The sequence below is a fragment of the Geotrypetes seraphini genome, chromosome 2, assembly GCF_902459505.1.
Source record: "Geotrypetes seraphini chromosome 2, aGeoSer1.1, whole genome shotgun sequence".
Lineage (NCBI taxonomy): Eukaryota > Metazoa > Chordata > Amphibia > Gymnophiona > Dermophiidae > Geotrypetes > Geotrypetes seraphini.
Genome location: NC_047085.1, coordinates 245588849 through 245606337, shown reverse-complemented (window position 1 = coordinate 245606337; position 17489 = coordinate 245588849).

Sequence of the window (17489 nt, the reverse complement as noted above, 5' to 3'; positions counted from 1 at the left end):
CATCAGTGTGGAATCCATTATACATGCTACATTTGTTATTCCCGAACACCAGCGATGTCCTCCCAGAATCCCTCCCAGTTTGACCACATGGTTCAGTGTACTGCTGTGAGTGTGACTGGGAGCACATCATCTTGTTATGCTGAGAATAAGGGGAGGTCAAGCAGCCTTTTGAATACAGCTCCCACCCTCATCCAGATTCAGCTATAAGTCCTTGCATGGGAGCGCCAGTGACATGTGGTTCTCCTGAAGCCAGTTCAGGATGGCTGATTACTTTGGAGGTTTATATTTCTTCGTATTTTATTTCAAGGGTCGCTAACCAATTTAGTGCACACTGATTAGCGTGCGCTAAATTCTATACATGGCACATAAACTTCGGCACTGGTAGGTGCCCTACCGGTGCCTAAGTTAATTGGGAAATGCCATTTGAAATGGCAATCAACGTTAAATTTAAAGCACCTACTAGTGCCTAAAAAAAGTGCTGGAATCGTGCCTCCGGAGATGACTACTGGTGCCTAACGCCATTATAGGTGTGGCTATCAGCAGAAGTGGCAAGACTATGGGAAAATGTTGTAGCTGTCTTATTGGATGCAGCTGTGACCATGGGCAGGAACAAATGGGCATTATTCCTGTGCAGCAAATCGCCACCAAACCACCAGGGATCAGGGAGGCCTGGAAAGGGGGTCACTTGGATCATGGAACAGCCTCCTGTTGCCAAATCTGTCATTGGCATGCAAAATGCTGCCCGTATTTACTTGTCAACAACAGGAAATTTTATTGACGTTTCCTACCTCTATTGCAATGCATTGCAAAACGATTTGCCACACGAGATTTCAGGTGGGCCGCAAGATGCCGGAGAGGAGGAGAGGTGCCGGTGGCAGCTGACTGGCTACAGGATGTGCCTCCCACAGCGAGAGGCACATTCTCTAGGCAGTCAACCACCGCAGGTGCCTCTCCTCCTCTCTGCGCCTCCTCTTTTTCTGCACCCCCCACTGTCAGCTCAGGGCCCTGTCTGGAGGGTCTCCATGCACTTCTGGGTGCCCTCGAGCTGCGTCCTTCAGTGTTTTTTGAGCCTAGGGATGTTAAGGAGGGCCCGTTGTTTCTTTCGTTGGCATCACTTTGTTATTTTAGTTCAGGCTATAATATTGGCATATTTGGATTATGCTAATTCTCTTTACATTGGTCTAAGCAAATGTAACATGAAGAGATTACAGCTTAGCCAGAACACGGCTGCCAAATTGATCTTTGAAATTTGATCATGTTACACCGTTGTTGAGGATATTGCATTGGCTTCCGATGTATTGGAGAGTTCAGTTTAAGTGTGCTACTGTTGTTTATAAGAGTTTATATGGTGTTTTTTCCCCGTTGATTCCTCTCTCTTTTAACTCACATCGTTTTCAGTCTACCAGGAAAATACACAAGGAATTCTAGCTCTGGGTAAACTTTCACACTCTTTGGCATACTCTATGGTGAAGGTGTGGAATGATCTTCCTTCGGTTTTTAGAACTTTGTTATCATTGATTCATTTTATAAAAATATTAACTACATATTTGTTTGAGAAATTTTTAACTGATAACTGAAAGAGGGCTCCCTTTTCTCTAATCATTTGAGGATTATTCTCCTCATTCCTTTTTCTATTGTCATATTAATGTACTATTAATTTACAATTTGTTAACCGGATCGAGATCCTTTGGGGAATGACCCGGTATATAAGACTGAAGATTAGGGGCTCCTTTTACTAAGCTGTGCTAGCAGTTTTAGCGCACGCTTAGCACACGCTACAGTGCCCCGCATGCTGGATGCTAACGCCTCCACTGAGCTGGCATTAGTTTTTCCACTTTGCACGGGGGTTAGCGCACGCGCTAAAAACGCTACCGCAGCTTAGTAAAAGGAGCCCTAGATTTAGTGTGCCGCAGCTCGCAAAGTTTGCAACACACTGTTCTATGCCCTGAATAAGGACAGAACATTTAGACCAGTGGACCACTTAGCTCCCAGTCCTACTTCTAGTGGAGCGGTATTTCCCATAGATAATCCACTGTACAGTATATTTATGTTTTGGGAGTGCTGTGGTGTTTGGGCTTGTTACTGGCTTTGGCAAGAGGTGAGATTTCAACGTCAATATCACTGTGTTTATCAGAGTCCGAGGAGTAACAGTCTAATTCTGCTGAATTAGTGTGGCTGTTCTGTTCATTGTTCACAAAGAAGGGCTATTTGTATTGTGAAAGCTGGATCTGTATATTCAGAGCAGGTGAAATGGTAATAGCCTGCCACGTTTTGAGACCACGACTGGTTAACCCGAAACAGGTTACTCCATGCTGCTGCTGTGTAGAAGGATATATTGCAACTCTGGTTCAGTTTACTTATGATATTGATATATGAATGCAGTGTTAAGCATCACAATTATATGCTGGATCTGTCTTCTGCCTAGGTAAAAAAAAAAAGGCTAGACTGGGTTAGCTTAAGACCACAATGTTTTGCATCAAAGGATGGAGAAGCTTGAAAATCTTGAATATATTTCAATTTGTAGATTTTGAACTTTCCAAATGTTCTCCTACCTGCTTCTTTGGAATTTAAAAACTATCCCCCTCTTTTACTAAGGTGCACTTTGCTTTGTAGCGTGCGGTAAATATTAGCGCGCGCTAAACATGCACTAAATGCTAACGCGTGCATTTTATCCTATGGACGCGTTAGCGGTTAGCACAAACATTGATTTAGCGTGTGCTAAACACGCACCCCCAACTCTTAGCGCACCTTAGTAAAAGTATGTAGGTAGTTTTGAAATGTTAGCGGATGGGATCATCCTGATCAGTAAGGTTTTTTAATACCATAAAAAAAAGTCCAGAAATTATCTTGGAGAAGAAATGCTATATTGGACAGCTTGGACTTGCCTACCTTTTATAGGAAAAAAAAAACTACAAGGAAAGGAAGTGGAGGAAAGAAATAGAGGAACTCTTCCGGTGACTTAATTTTCACAAAGTCAAACATAAGAAGAAGAAGTAGCACCTCACGGAGAATAAGTATAAACAAAAAGAGCGAGGATGGAACCCTGTTCAACCCAATCAACCAGGAATCAATGCAGTAGATGATTTATAAATAAAATAATTTATTGTTACAGTAGACCCGACACGGTCCGTGTTTCAGCTCAATAGCCTGCCTCGGGGGTGCATATAAAACCTAAAAATCAAAATGCTAATGATAAAATAATATTGTTTATCGATACTCAAAAAAATACATGATAATAAAACAAGCAATAAAGGGCTCCTTTTACAAAGCCGAGGTAGAGGTTTCTACCATGGGCCAGTGAGGTAAATGCTCCGACACGCATAGGAATTCTATGAGTGTCAGAGCATTCACCTCATCGGCCCATAGTAGAAACCTCTACCGCAGTTTTGTAAAAGCCAGAAAAAGATAAAAAAAATAATGATAATGATAATAATAAACCAAGCACTATTGTGCATCCCACAAGAGTTCAAAATCTGAAGAAAAAAATGTGAATATAATAAAATGAAAAAAAACAATGCTGGTTTGCTCATCGAAGAACACCAATGTGAAAAAAGTGAGGTTCCAAGAACAAAACCCAAAACTGCAATGATGGTGTACAGGATGCCAAATCTTTAATAAACAATCATAAAAATAAAATCATGAAACAGTTTGTATCCAGAAGGACAGATAAGGCCGGACCCGACACAGTCCGTGTTTCGAAGAAACACTCCTTCCTCAGGGGTCCTAGAATGTGTCAATACAAGAAAACCTGATGGATAACAACTGGAATCAACCGTGGATAGCTGAGCAGATGTGGAAAATAGTGAACCAGAGTGAGGATATTTATTTATTATTTAGTGATTGATGTGAAGTGAGAATAAGTGAACATGTGAGAACAAGACCAAGGGCCTCTTCTTTCAAACTGTGCTAGCAGTTTGTAGATCGGTGAGCCGTTGCTGCTCCCGACGCTCATAGAATTCATATGAGCGTCGGGAGCAGCGCGGACCATTCAGCGTGGCTCTCTGCACTAAAAACTGCTAGCGCAGTTTTGATAGAAGATGCCCTAAATGTAAAAAGCAAAGAGGAAAAAGAAAAATCAATTTAAAGTGATACTGCTACTACTAAAATGATAATCAATAACAGAAGTAGCGACTCTTGTGTGAAATAAGATGACATAAAGGGCTCCTTTTACTAAGATGTGCTAGTGTTTTTAGCGCACGCAGGATTTTAGCCTGCGCTAAACCCGCACTACGCTTCTAGAACACCAGCTCAATGCTGGTGTTAAGGTCTAGCGCGTGCAGCAATTCAGCGTGCGCTATTCCACGTGTTAAAGCCCTCATACACCATTGTAAAAGGAGCCCAAAGTGTGATGTATGCAAAGATAGATGATTTATCAGATGATAGATGCTAAGAATGGCAGATCTTACCATAGGTAAAGGTGCATAACTACATTGCATGAGTATATTGTCTCACCTTAACTGATGTAAGAAAATCTATCCAATATGAAAATAGTATGTATAAGAGGCGCACAGAAAAGAGGACTTAAGATGAAGATATCCTTCACCTGTCCGTCCATTTCCCCCCCCCCCCCCACACACACACACACACAATCATTGTACTTTATTGGTGGAATGAAAGTGTGGTGTGTTTTGTAGAGGTCTGAAAAACTACTCAGGATCATAGGTAGAAATTTCTACCTACCATATGAATTTTTTTTTGTAAATGTTTATTTACTTTATTTGACATGAAGAACTTGTCTTATTAATAATCCCAACTATACTCTTTCTGCTATTTAAAGAAACAATAGCTTTCAGGCTCTTAAATGTGTGAATTAAAGCGGTATTGCTTTTGTACAATTTCTGTGCTTTTTTTCAGGGGGATGGTTAGTTGTCCCTAGGGTTAACTTCTTTTCTTTTTTTGTTTTTTCTTAGTTATTTGGATCCCTAGGCATCAGTTTTCATTCTCCCTTTATTGTTAACTTTAAAAGGAATGCAAACTATTTCATCTTTTGTCTTTCTTTTATCCTTTAGGTGATTGTTTATTGCAATTAAAATTATATAATTACATTGAAAATACATTTTAAGAATAGGGAAATTGACTTACAAACCCCCCTCCCCCCAAAAATATAATATTCATAACAAGAAAATAATTAAATATCAAGCTCACATTACAATGAACAAAGTTAGCTCATGAAGTATATCAGCAAATAATTTTTAAGAAACATAAAATAAGCTTTGTAGGCAAACAAAATAAACTAGATATGTGTTATGATGACAGCCAAAAGTACATTTTTATACCTTTTCTTTCTGTTACCTTATCTACCAAAAAAAGTTTCTACTTGCTCTGGGTCCCAAAAATCATAGCTGTTATTCCCTTGGTTAACAAAACATTTATATGGAAATGTAAGAAAGAAAGTTCCCCCTGAGTTGCAGGAAGGCTTTCTTACACATTTGAGTCTGTGTAGCCACATCTGGAAAAAAAAATACTCTTAACATAAAAAAAATAAGAGTTGCCAAACTGGAAAAGACCAAAGGTTCATCAAATCCAGTATCCTGTTTCCATCATTGACCAACCCAGGTCACAAGTACCTGGCAAGATCCCAAAATGTAAAACAGATTTTATGCTGCTTATCCTAGGAATCAGCAGTGGATTTCCCTACATCCAATTTAATAGTGGTTTATGGACTTTTCTTTTTGGAAGTTATCCAAACCTTTTTTTTTTTAAAACCTTGCTAAGCTAACTGCTCTCACCACATCTCAGGCAATTCCAGAGTTTAATTACACATTGAAGAAATATTTTCTCCTGTTTATTTTACTTGTACTACTTAGCACCTTCATTACATGCCCCCTAGTCTTAGTATTTTTGGAAAGAGTAAACAAACAACTCACATCTACCCATTCCACTCAGTATTTTATAGATCTAGATCATATCTCCCCTGAGCCATCTCTTCTCCAGTTTCAAGAGCCCTATCTACTTTAACCATTCCTGATAGGGAAGTCACCCCATATCTTTTATCATTTTCATCACCCTTCTCTATACCTTTTCTAATTCTGCTATATCTTTTTTGAGATGTGGCAAACAGAATTGCACAAAGTATTCGAGGTGCAGCCACACCATAGGAACATCCAAAGGCATTTAACATTTTCATATATATATAGTATATATATATATATATAGTTTTCCATTTCTTTCCTGATAACTCCTAACATTCTGTTTGCTTTCTTAGCTGCTGCTGTACTCTGAGCTGAGGGTTCTATCGTATCGTCAATGATGACACCTAGATTCTTTTCCAAGGCGGTGACTCCTAAGGTGGAACCGTGCTTCATGTAGCTATAATTCAGATTGCTCTTTCCCACATGCATTACTTTGCTTGATGATTAGCAAAATATAACTTCATAATATTGTAAATCTTTTTGGATCTTCCATTTAAATATAGCCAATAAAGCAGCTTGTTTCAATATCATTTCTTTTGATAATTCCAAAAACTGTGAAATATCAAGATTATCAGGAGATACCAACTTGTCTAAAATTCCCTCTTCCCCATACTTCTAATCCCTCTTGGAAGGTAATATATATTAATAGGCAAAAAGGAATCAAACCCAGAATATTTAAAGACATCCCTGAGCTATATCTTAAACATACCCAGAGGGGAAAGATAGTGAGTAAGGGGGAATTTAAGATAACACAAATTCCTGGCTCTCAAAGTGGTTTCTAAATGTTTAATAGAACATAAGAAGAGCCTTACTGGGTCAGACCAGTATCTCGTCTTCACAGTGGCCAATCCAGGTCACAAGTATCTGGCAAAAACTCAAATAGTAGCAACATTCCATGCTACCGATCCAGGGCAAGCAATGGCTTCCCCTTTGTCTGTCTCAACAGCAGATTATGAAATCTTCCTCCAGGAACTTGTTCAAACCTTTTTTAAAACCAGTTACATTAACTGCTCTTACCACATCCTCTGGCAATGCATTCCAGAGCTTAACTATTGTCTGAGTGAACAATATATATCCTCCTGTTGGTTTTAAAAGTATTTCCCTGTAACTTTATTGAGTGGCCCCTAGTCCTTGTAATTTTTGATGGAGTAAAAAATTGATTCACTTGTTCTATACCACTTAGGATTTTGTAGAGTTCAATCATATCTCCCCTCAGCTGTCTCTTTACGAAGCTGAAAAACCTTAAGCTCTTTAGGCTTTCCTCATATGAGAGGATTTCCATCCCCTTTATTATCTTGGTCGCTCTTCTTTGAACTTTTCTAGTTCCGCTATATCTTTTTTGAGATAAGGCAATCAGAATTGAATGCAATACTATCTTTCAAATTAGAAGCAGCTATAGATTGTAACATTTATGTTCAGCTTTTTGCTGTGCACTAACCATAGCTAATAGTTTAGAATCAAAGTCTTTCATCTTTTGAACAACATCATTAAAAAATGTTGATATTTTCTGAAAAACTGGAAAAATTGGGATAGATTAAACTATGGTTTTTGATGGGAATCCTTGTGCCAACTTATAAGTTTGAACATATGAGAGCAATGCAATTGGGACATTATAAAAAAAATTAAGCATGTTTGGGATCTATTGACAAAATCTTGTAAAGATTGATTATTGGATTTAGCCCTTTGATTATATTCACTCAGGATGGGTGGGTAGGGGGGGTATGTAATTAATTTATTATTGGATTGCAAGGTTGTTTATCTTGTTCATTTGCATTATATTAAATGTTTTTACACTTTTAGGAAGGATGGGTGGGGATGGGGAGGTGGTTATGTATTTATTGTATCATTCGAAGGAATTGAGTGCTGTCTATTGAGTTAATTGATTGATAATATGTTGCACTTTATGCTGGTTTTAAAATTAATAAAAACAAATTTTTTTAATGTTGATATTTGAGGAAGAATCATATCTCATCACCATTTGTCATATCATATCTAATTAAACTTGAGAGCCCTATAATGAAGGTTTAGTTAGGCTTTCTGCAGTTTTCCTAGGAAATGATAATGGCTCGGGAAAAGATCTTTCACTTTAGTGATATCCTCTGAAGACAGAGTATTTGGGTCCAATCTAAAGAATGTATCCAAAAATAACCTTATCTTCCAATTCTACGGAATATATTTTCCTCTCTTTTGGCACTGAACTTGGTTGAGCGGGTAAAGTCCTCCCACCCAAAGAAAAGGAGTCTTCAGTAGGAGAAACTTGTGTTCAATAGGTGATTAGACAATACCTGAATATGTTGATTCATCGGGTCTTTAGATATACTCCTTTCCTTTTCCACATAGAAGAGCATTCCAGGCATCTACCATCTTATTCTTAAAAGTATTTTCTGATGTTACATTTCCCCTCTTCTAGCTTCATTTTATGTTTTCTATCTCTATAGCCTCTCCATTTTTTTTAAAGAGTTGTTTGTTCATTTATATTTTCAAATATTTAAATGTCTGTCTATATCTCCTATTCTCACTCTCCTCCAAGGTACACACACTCAATTTTTCAAGTCTGTTCTCAAATTTATGGTAGAGTCTCTGCTTGTCCCTGAACTGTTTTGAGTCTTTTGGTCCCACAATGACTCCTTTTTCAGTCGATTATGTCCCTCTCTATGCAGTCAAGCATCCTTCTGGCCTTGGTCAATGCCCTGTTTCACCATCTTGAAATCCTCAAATACTACTGCCCTTAGGTTTATTTCTGGTCTGTGCACATCGGCCTCCTTTGAATTTTTGCACTCCAAATGCATCTGTTTTCATTTTTGCACATTAGAGCTTAACTGCCAACAATTTGTTCATGCTTCATACTGTATATTTGTCGATCACTTTTTATGCTTTTCACACCCTCCAAGGTATCCACTCAGTTGCTAATGTTCAGGTCACCCATCAAAAGTCATACTTTCTTTCTAACTCTTTAGCATTATTGCTTATATCTTCATTCTCTGCATATAATCCTTCAATAGCACCCTAATATACCTGAAAAATACCATTGACGATCTAAGTGCTTGGACGATGAGAAATTTCCTCAAACTAAAATCTAAATCAAGAATATTATGGTTCAGAGACTTTGGGCTCCTTATAAAAAAGGTGTGCTAGCGGTTTTAGCGCGGGCTAGCCGCTACCGCCTCCTTTTAAGCAGGCGATAATTTTTCAGCTAGCACGTGCTACAGCGCACGCTAATCTTGTGCGTGCGCTAAAAACACTAGCGCACCTTAGTAAAAGGAGCCCTATAACTCGCTACCTAGCACAGAACTCAAACTGTCCACAGGTGAGAGTCTAACGATAGAGAATACCTCCAACGTCCTAGGAGTCACACTAGACTCAAAAAGTAACCTTCAACACTCACATCACCACTCTAGTGAAAAAATTCTTTAAGATGCGATAACTGAGGACAATCAGACCAGTCCGAACTGAGACTAGCTTCAGGACAGTAGCACAATCTGTCCTAATACCAGACCTGGGCTATTGCAAATCACTATATTGTGGCATTGCAGAAAAAGAATGCAAAAGGCTTCAACTACTCCAAAACACAGCTACAAAACACGAATTCTCAAAAAGAACTGATATGAGAGGGTACGTCCACTATTAGAGCAAATACACTGGCTGCTGATGAAATAAAGAATCCGGTTCAAGATAGCCTACATGGTCAACAAAGCGATCTATGGAGAGAACTCGGAAGGGCTAACTTCAATTCACGCACTCTGCAACCTTACAAATTATCCTTCCCATCTCCTCAACAAATGCAGCGAAAGAAGATATTCAAAACTACCTGTGAATACCAGGGACCACTCATTTAGGACAAACTGCCAATACACTTAACATAACCCATCAACTACCTTGAATTCTGGAAGAAGCTAAAGACATATCTCTTCTCACTATAGTCACTTTCCTACCCTTCACCCCTTCCTTCTAAACCAATGCTCCTTCTAACAACGTAATTGACGAACTTGATCTAAATCTTATTGTAAACCACATTGGGCTCCTTTTACAAAGCCTCGCTAGAGCCTTAATGTGCGGAATAGCGTGCACTAAACTGCCGCGTGCACTAGCCACTATCACCTCCTTTTGAGCAGGCGGTAGATTTTCGGCTAATCCGGTGCGTGCGTTAAAAACGCTAGTGCACCTTTGTAAAAGGAGCCCATAGATTCCTTGCAGAAAACTGTGATATATAAGACACTGTATTGTATTATTGTCATAAAAATATTAAACAGAATTAGCACTAAGATGGATTCTTGAGGCATTCCATTGTTTACCTTTTTCTTGTCCCAAGCAAATTTCATTTATCACCATTTTCTGTTAATCAACCAATTTTCTGATCCAGTTAAGCATTTTGGATTCCATCCTCAAGCTGTTCAATTTATTAATTCGCCTCTTATCAGGAACAGTAATAATGATGGTTTTGCACATGTCCTTGATCCAGTTCTTTTATCGCCCAGCCAAAGAAATCAAGCAGATTTATTTGGCACTATCTAATTTGGTAAAAGCCATGTTGCATTGTTTACCTTTTTCTTGTCCCAAGCAAATTTCATTTATCACCATTTTCTGTTAATCAACCAATTTTCTGATCCAGTTAAGCATTTTGGATTCCATCCTCAAGCTGTTCAATTTATTAATTCGCCTCTTATCAGGAACAGTAATAATGATGGTTTTGCACATGTCCTTGATCCAGTTCTTTTATCGCCCAGCCAAAGAAATCAAGCAGATTCATTTGGCACTATCTAATTTGGTAAAAGCCATGTTGCCTCGGATGTTAAATTCCATTGGATTGTAAAAAGTTCATTTTCCTTTAGCAACATTTCTATCACCTTTCCTGCTACCAAGGTTAGACTTACTGGCCTAAATGGATCACATTAGCCTTTCTCCAATCCTACAGAATATCTCCCATAATATCTAGAAAAGATATTATTTAGAAGACCTACCAATATCTCTCTGAACTCTCTCAGTATCTTGCAGTGTTTCTCATTGGGTTCCATGGCTGTCTACTTTCAGTTACACAAACTCTGTATAAACTCTCTCGCCTATGCCATGAACCGTGTGTTATTTTTTTGTCATCTGCAAACCTTCTCCAGGTTTTTCTTCTGTGAATATCAAACAGAAATATTCATTGAGCATTTCCACTGTCCACACATTGGCCCTCAGCCCTTTTAAATATTATAATTCTACCTCTGGGCTTTCTCATTTCCCTAATATAACTGAAAACCATGAGCAGGTAAAATTTCACAAAATGCTATAGAATTTGGAAGTTTCTAGAAGGATGGACGAGTTTACTTCTGGAGTTAAGAAAACTGATTCATTACAGGTGTTCAGAAAGCAATTAAAAACATATTTATTCAGTAAGTTATTTGATGAAATGTGCAGCTTGATGAAGTAGATGGCTAAACTGACTTGTAAATATTTCAATTGCCTGATCTTATGTTTAATACTGAAGTTTTATTTTTGTGAAGGTTATCTATATTTTATTGTGTTTAAAAACTAATATAGTGTAATTTGTTTTTATTTGCTTTTGTACTTGAATTTTGTTTGAAAGGTGTTACAGCAAATGTTAGAATAAGCATAAGCTAATTCCTGCTCCGCTAAATCAATTCTTTTTTCAAAGCAGAGAATTGAAGATAGGTGGGACAAACTTTAAAGCTCCAAATGGGCTGCCTCAGAGTTAAGGAACTATAGCTACTGCACTGAATAAAAGTTATTTTGATTATTGGATTTGATATAGAGCAGTTTATTATTTTAGAAACAAAAGCTAGCAAGATAGTCACCTAATTGAAGACAAATGGTTATATGTTAGGAAAATTACAGTGTTTAAGAAAACCCAGTCCTGGGGTAGGTGGGTTGAGGGATAGAAATGGTAGGTCTTGTTACACCCCCAGTGAACACTCTCATGATTAACCAACTCTAGACAATTGTCCTCCTGGAAGTGCCTTCTGGAAGTGGTATTCTTGGGACCCGCTGTCCTCCTGAAGATCTAGATAGCCTCTATGGTACTCCTTGCTTCAAATATCTCTGCCCTTAAAGAAACATTCCCCAGTGTTCCCAGTCCTCCTTCTACTCTTCCTCTCAGAAATTAGGAATACAGGTGACACTCTCCCTAATAGCACCACAGTCCACCAATCAGAGAGTTTAAGATGTCACATATTATTTAATTAAATAGATTAATCCAACTTTCAATGTTTTTTTTTTCTCTCTCAGCATACAGTCCCCAAATTAAAGGTTTAATCAAAAAAGGAACACACAAACTGATCCAATCCCCTCCCACAGATATGCAAAGTCACCTGGTTCCAGGCTAGACACTGGTTAGGCCTAGTTTTGAACGTACAGTACATCCCAGAGTACAGTAGTATTGAATATTTAGGGCTCCTTTTACTAAGCTGCGCTAGCATTTTTAGCACACACAGCATTTTAGCGTGCGCTAAACCCACGCTACAGGACTAGAACTAATGCCAGCTCAATGCTAGTGTTAGCGTCTAGCATGCGCAGCATTTTAGCGTGTGCTGTTCTACACATTAATGCCCTAATGAAGCTTAGTAAAAGGAGCTAGGCACCTGGGCCAATCAGGCCTTAGGATTAGTGGGGATGGGTGGACCCGCTATGCCTAAGGCCTGATTGGTCCAGGCTTCTAGATCCTGAGCCAATCAGGCCTTAGATTTAGTGGGGATGGGCCGGGAAGGGGCGGGCCCGTCTCATTTCCACGAGGCGGGCCCGTCGGCTGGACGGCAGCAAGACCCGTCCAGCCGACCAACATGTAAAGGTTAGTTGGGGGAGGGAGGGGTCGTCGAGTCGTCGGGCTTTCTGGCAGGAGGATTGGGCATCCTCCTGCTGGCGATTACCAGTTTGGGGGGGAGGGGGTTCCAGGGAGGTTCCAGGGGGGTTCCGGCAGGAGGATTGGGCATCCTCCTGTCGGCGATGGGACAGACGGCCACGACTGCGGCCGCTATACATATTGCAGCAGGGAGATCCCTTGCTGCCATAAGTATAGCGGCCGCGTCTAATTTAACCCGATTCTCTAACCGGCGTCTGTACCATGGACGCCGGTTACAGAATCGGGGTTTAGTGTAGGACCGATTCTGTATAGGACACCTCTCCTGGGCGTCCTATACAGAATCAGGGCCTTAGTGTCCAGTCCTACTCATTGAAATCAGTACTGCAAGCCCCATAGTGCACTAGGATTGGATGGTCAGAAGTCTAGGACTATCTTTCAATCTCCAGCCTGGAACTGGGGAACGTAACATCTCTTTTCTAATGGTTGAAGTTTCTGAGAATAAATTGAACAATTTCAGGTTCTGCTTGAAAATTCAATTTTATGGATCTCCTAATACTTAAATCCCACAGGGAGTTTACTTTGTCCCTCTTGTAGATCTCTGGAGATCTTGTAGATCTCTGGCTGCTGCCAGAAGGATGCTGGGCTGTATAAAGAGAGTCAGTAGAAGGAAGAAGGTGTTGATACCCCTGTACAGGTCATTGGTGAGGCCCCACTTGGAGTATTGTGTTCAGTTTTGGAGACCGTATCTGGCGAAAGACGTAAGAAGACTTGAGGCGGTCCAGAGGAGGGCGACGAAAATGATAGGAGGCTTGCGCCAGAAGATGTATGAGGAGAGACTGGAAGCCCTGAATAAGTATACCCTAGAGGAAAGGAGAGACAGGGGAGATATGATTCAGACGTTCAAATACTTGAAGGGTATTAACGTAGAACAAAATCTTTTCCAGAGAAAGGAAAATGGTAAAACCAGAGGACATAATTTGAGTTTGAGGGGTGGTAGATTCAGGGGCAATGTTAGGAAATTCTACTTTACGGAGAGGGTAGTGGATGCCTGGAATGCGCTCCCGAGAGAGATGGTGGAGAGTAAAACTGTGACTGAGTTCAAAGAAGCGTGGGATGAACACAGAAGATTTAGAATCAGAAAATAATATTAAATATTGAACTAGGCCAGTTACTGGGCAGACTTGCACGGTCTGTGTCGGTGTATGGCCGTTTGGTGAAGAATGGGCAGGGGAGGGCTTCAATGGCTGGGAGGGTGTAGATGGGCTGGAGTAAGTCTTAACAGAGATTTTGGCAGTTGGAACCCAAGCACAGTAAGGGGTAAAGCTTTGGATTCTTGCTCAGAAATAGCTAAGAAGAAAAATTTAAAAAAATAAAAAAAAATTTAAATTGAATCAGGTTGGGCAGACAGGATGGACCATTCGGGTCTTTATCTGCCGTCATCTACTATGTTACTATGTTACTATGTTATTTCCCTTCGCCCTTTTCGTTTCATGGCTACAGCCCACTCTTATTTATGCCTCCTGGCTAATAGCAAGGGTTTTCCTTATCTATTAAACAGGCTGTAGTTTCTTGATGGCAGCTGGCAGTGCTCCTTATTTAAGTGGGTGAAAGGCCCCTCTGCAAACACCTGGAAAATGGATTTGTGAGGCATTACATCAGTATGAATAATTTCACAAGAGTTACTGGGTACAGTGGGGAAGATGAGGAGTTGGACTAAAATAAGATGGTAATCCTTTTGGTTAAAGGCTGAAACTTTATGATCGGGACCTAGAATAACTGTGCGTTATAGGAGGCCCTATGAGTGGGCCTCCTGATGATTTTGCAGTGGAAAGTACGGAGGTGTCTGATGATGGGGGGGTGTTCCATGATATCGGGGGTGTTGGGTGATGTGGGAAGGGGCAAAAATGTTGGGGGATGTTGGGGGAGGCGTGTAGGGCTCCGTGTCTCAGCTGATCCTGGCAGGGGGAATCCCTATCAGGTGAGCCAGCAGGAATCTCCAAAACTAGCTCAGCTGATGGGAATTTCTCTGCCACGATCAGACAAGGTAGTTGGGTATATCTTGAAAACTTGCTTTTGTACATTTTTCATGGAGATGTTTTTATTTTTGAAAATGGTCAAAAAAGAAAGATACTTGTGATATATAATGTGTATTTAAACAAGGGAAAAAAGACCTCAAAATACCCCTAGAATGTGATCAATAAGTCACAACTTTTTCGGGGTGGGTATAATCCCTGGTCAAAAACCCTTGATTTTTTAAATTATTTCAAATATAATTTTTATATTGCTTTTGTGATTTATTTTCACTGTGGTCAAAAACCCTTGATTTTTTATATATCACAAGTGTTCCTACTTTTCGTTGGTTTCTACTTTGTTATTTGGTCACTTGAATTTTTCCATTACCTTTTTCAAAAAAGAAAGATGTCATAAGGACCAAAACTTATACCTATGTTATTTTCAAAAATAAAAGATAGATGTCTGGTAGTTTTGCCCAAAACGTCTAACCTCAGACTTACACGTCCTTTCAAACATTCCCCCTCACAGTCTCCAAAGGTTAAAACCAGATGTTTCATGGGTGGAGAGGGATGAAAGGTGAGGAAGGGAAGGGTGGTGAATTCTTTCAATAAAGTAGTGGTTATGTGAGGGAGTTTGTTATTTATTGTAAGTTATTTTTCCTAGAAAAAATGTGACAAGTGATTGTATATGGAATGGAAAAATTAAAAATTAAAGTTAAATAATAATAAAAATAGAATTCCTGCAACAGAGTACCACCCAGCAAGAGAGCAGTCATTGAAATAATTGAAGCTGACTGACATTTACAGATGAAATCATGTAAAATCATCTCTCCATACATTACACTGAAGCGGAAAGATAAACTAATAGGTAAAAGTCAGGGTGAGAATGAGAAAACAGAAGGTGTAATCAGAGCCATTAGCAGCCACAGCATCTGCGAAGAGTCAGCTCCCTTACCTAAAATAGAAGGCATGCAAACAATAAAATGAAGTTCATTCAGCACTGCATCAAGAGTGCAAACAAGCAATTTAGCAGACTTAAAAGACAGAGGCTCCGATGTACAAAAGCTTTCTGTGGCAGTAAGAGTCGTTAAAGCATTCTTACTGGCACAGAAAGCTGATCTTCCGATGCAAAAAAGGGTTCCCATGGCTGCTAATGATCCTTATAACAGCCACCAAGAACTCTATGCAAATGCATTACAAGGAGATCATTAGTATTCTAATGAGCTTTCCTTGTGATGCAGAAACAGGAATGCTGCCGCCCCCATTACCAAAGAATAAGGGCTAAAATTTTTCAGCAGCTCTTTGTGTGAGCATACAACACATACACACAACTGAGCCCATTTAAAATAAATTCAAAAAGTACTTTGAAATGGTGCTGGCAAATACTTTATTGGTTTTATTATTTTAAAAAAAGACCCTTGCCCCCCCCTTTGACACCCCATACACTCCCCCAACACCAGCCCCCAAAACAAAATCCTGACCTCCCAACACCCCTGCCACCAAGTCCTTTGATGCTCCTGACACCAAAACAAAAGCCTGGTGGTCTAATGGGCAGGGACTCATCTCACCCCATTCCATACCTTTAGTTGAGAAGAACAGCAGGAGGGATGCCCACTCACTCCTGCCTATGGGGGCTCGCCTCTTCAAAATGGCAGTCCTGCCCTTGCATCTCATGGGATGCACTAGGAGAGGCCTAAGGTGTCTAAGCCAATCAGAGCCTTAGACCCCTCCTAGTGCATTCCATGATACACCAGGAGGAGCAGAGTCATCATTTTGAAGAGGTTGCCCCAGAGGCAGGAGAGAGTGGGTATCCCTCCAAACAGTCTTCTCAATTAAAGGTACAGGATGGGGCCCATTAGACCACGAGGGTATTGTTTTGGTGTCAGGAGGCATCAGGGGGCTTGGTGTCGGAAGGTTAGGGTTTTGTTTTGGGGGCTGGTGTAGGGAAGGGTTCACTTTTTTTTTTTTTTTTTTGCTGTTCTCTGCCTGCCAATCAGCTGAGCCGGCAGGACTCCCTAAAGCCAACAATCAGCGGCTTCAGGGCTTCCCCTGCCACAAGAGCCGGCAAGAGAAGCTCCAAACTGCTGAACGGTGACTTTGGGCATACCTGCAGGCTCAGCTGATCGGCAGGCAGAGAGCAGCAAAAAATAATTGACAGGAAGGATAGGGGGAGAACCTGTGCCTAGCGACTGATCTTCTAAGCAAGTGCCAAACACAGTTCCTCCCCTTTTACCGGTGCTGTTCCACACAAATAGTGTGCATATAATTTGCACGTTATTTTGTGCAGAGCAATACCAGTTCTGTAGAAATCACTCCCACCACAATATTTTCTACTGTGGTGTTGGAGCTTTGTGCATCTGCACCTTTGAAAAATCCATGGCCCAACTCTCCCTTCTAAACACATGCCAAGTCTGATTTCAGCAATCAGGACTGTGAGTGGTGTCGAGCAGGAATCCTAACTCATTAAGACTGGGAGTATACATAGACTCCCAGGGAAATAGATCCACAGAATCGCAGTTCACCCTATAGCCACCATGACATCAAGTACATAGCTAACCACTAGTGAATGACTGTAACAAACTCTATCTACCTCACGGCATTGTTCATCGAACTATATAAGCTCTCTTCCTACTCTTCCTATATTTGATCTCCTCCCCCCCCCCCCCAACAATGTTCATGCAATATACTTCCTGCAGCACCTCTGAGCTGTACCAAATTACCTAATTGTACGGTATGACAATTTCTACCTCCTAGAATCCCAAAAGTATT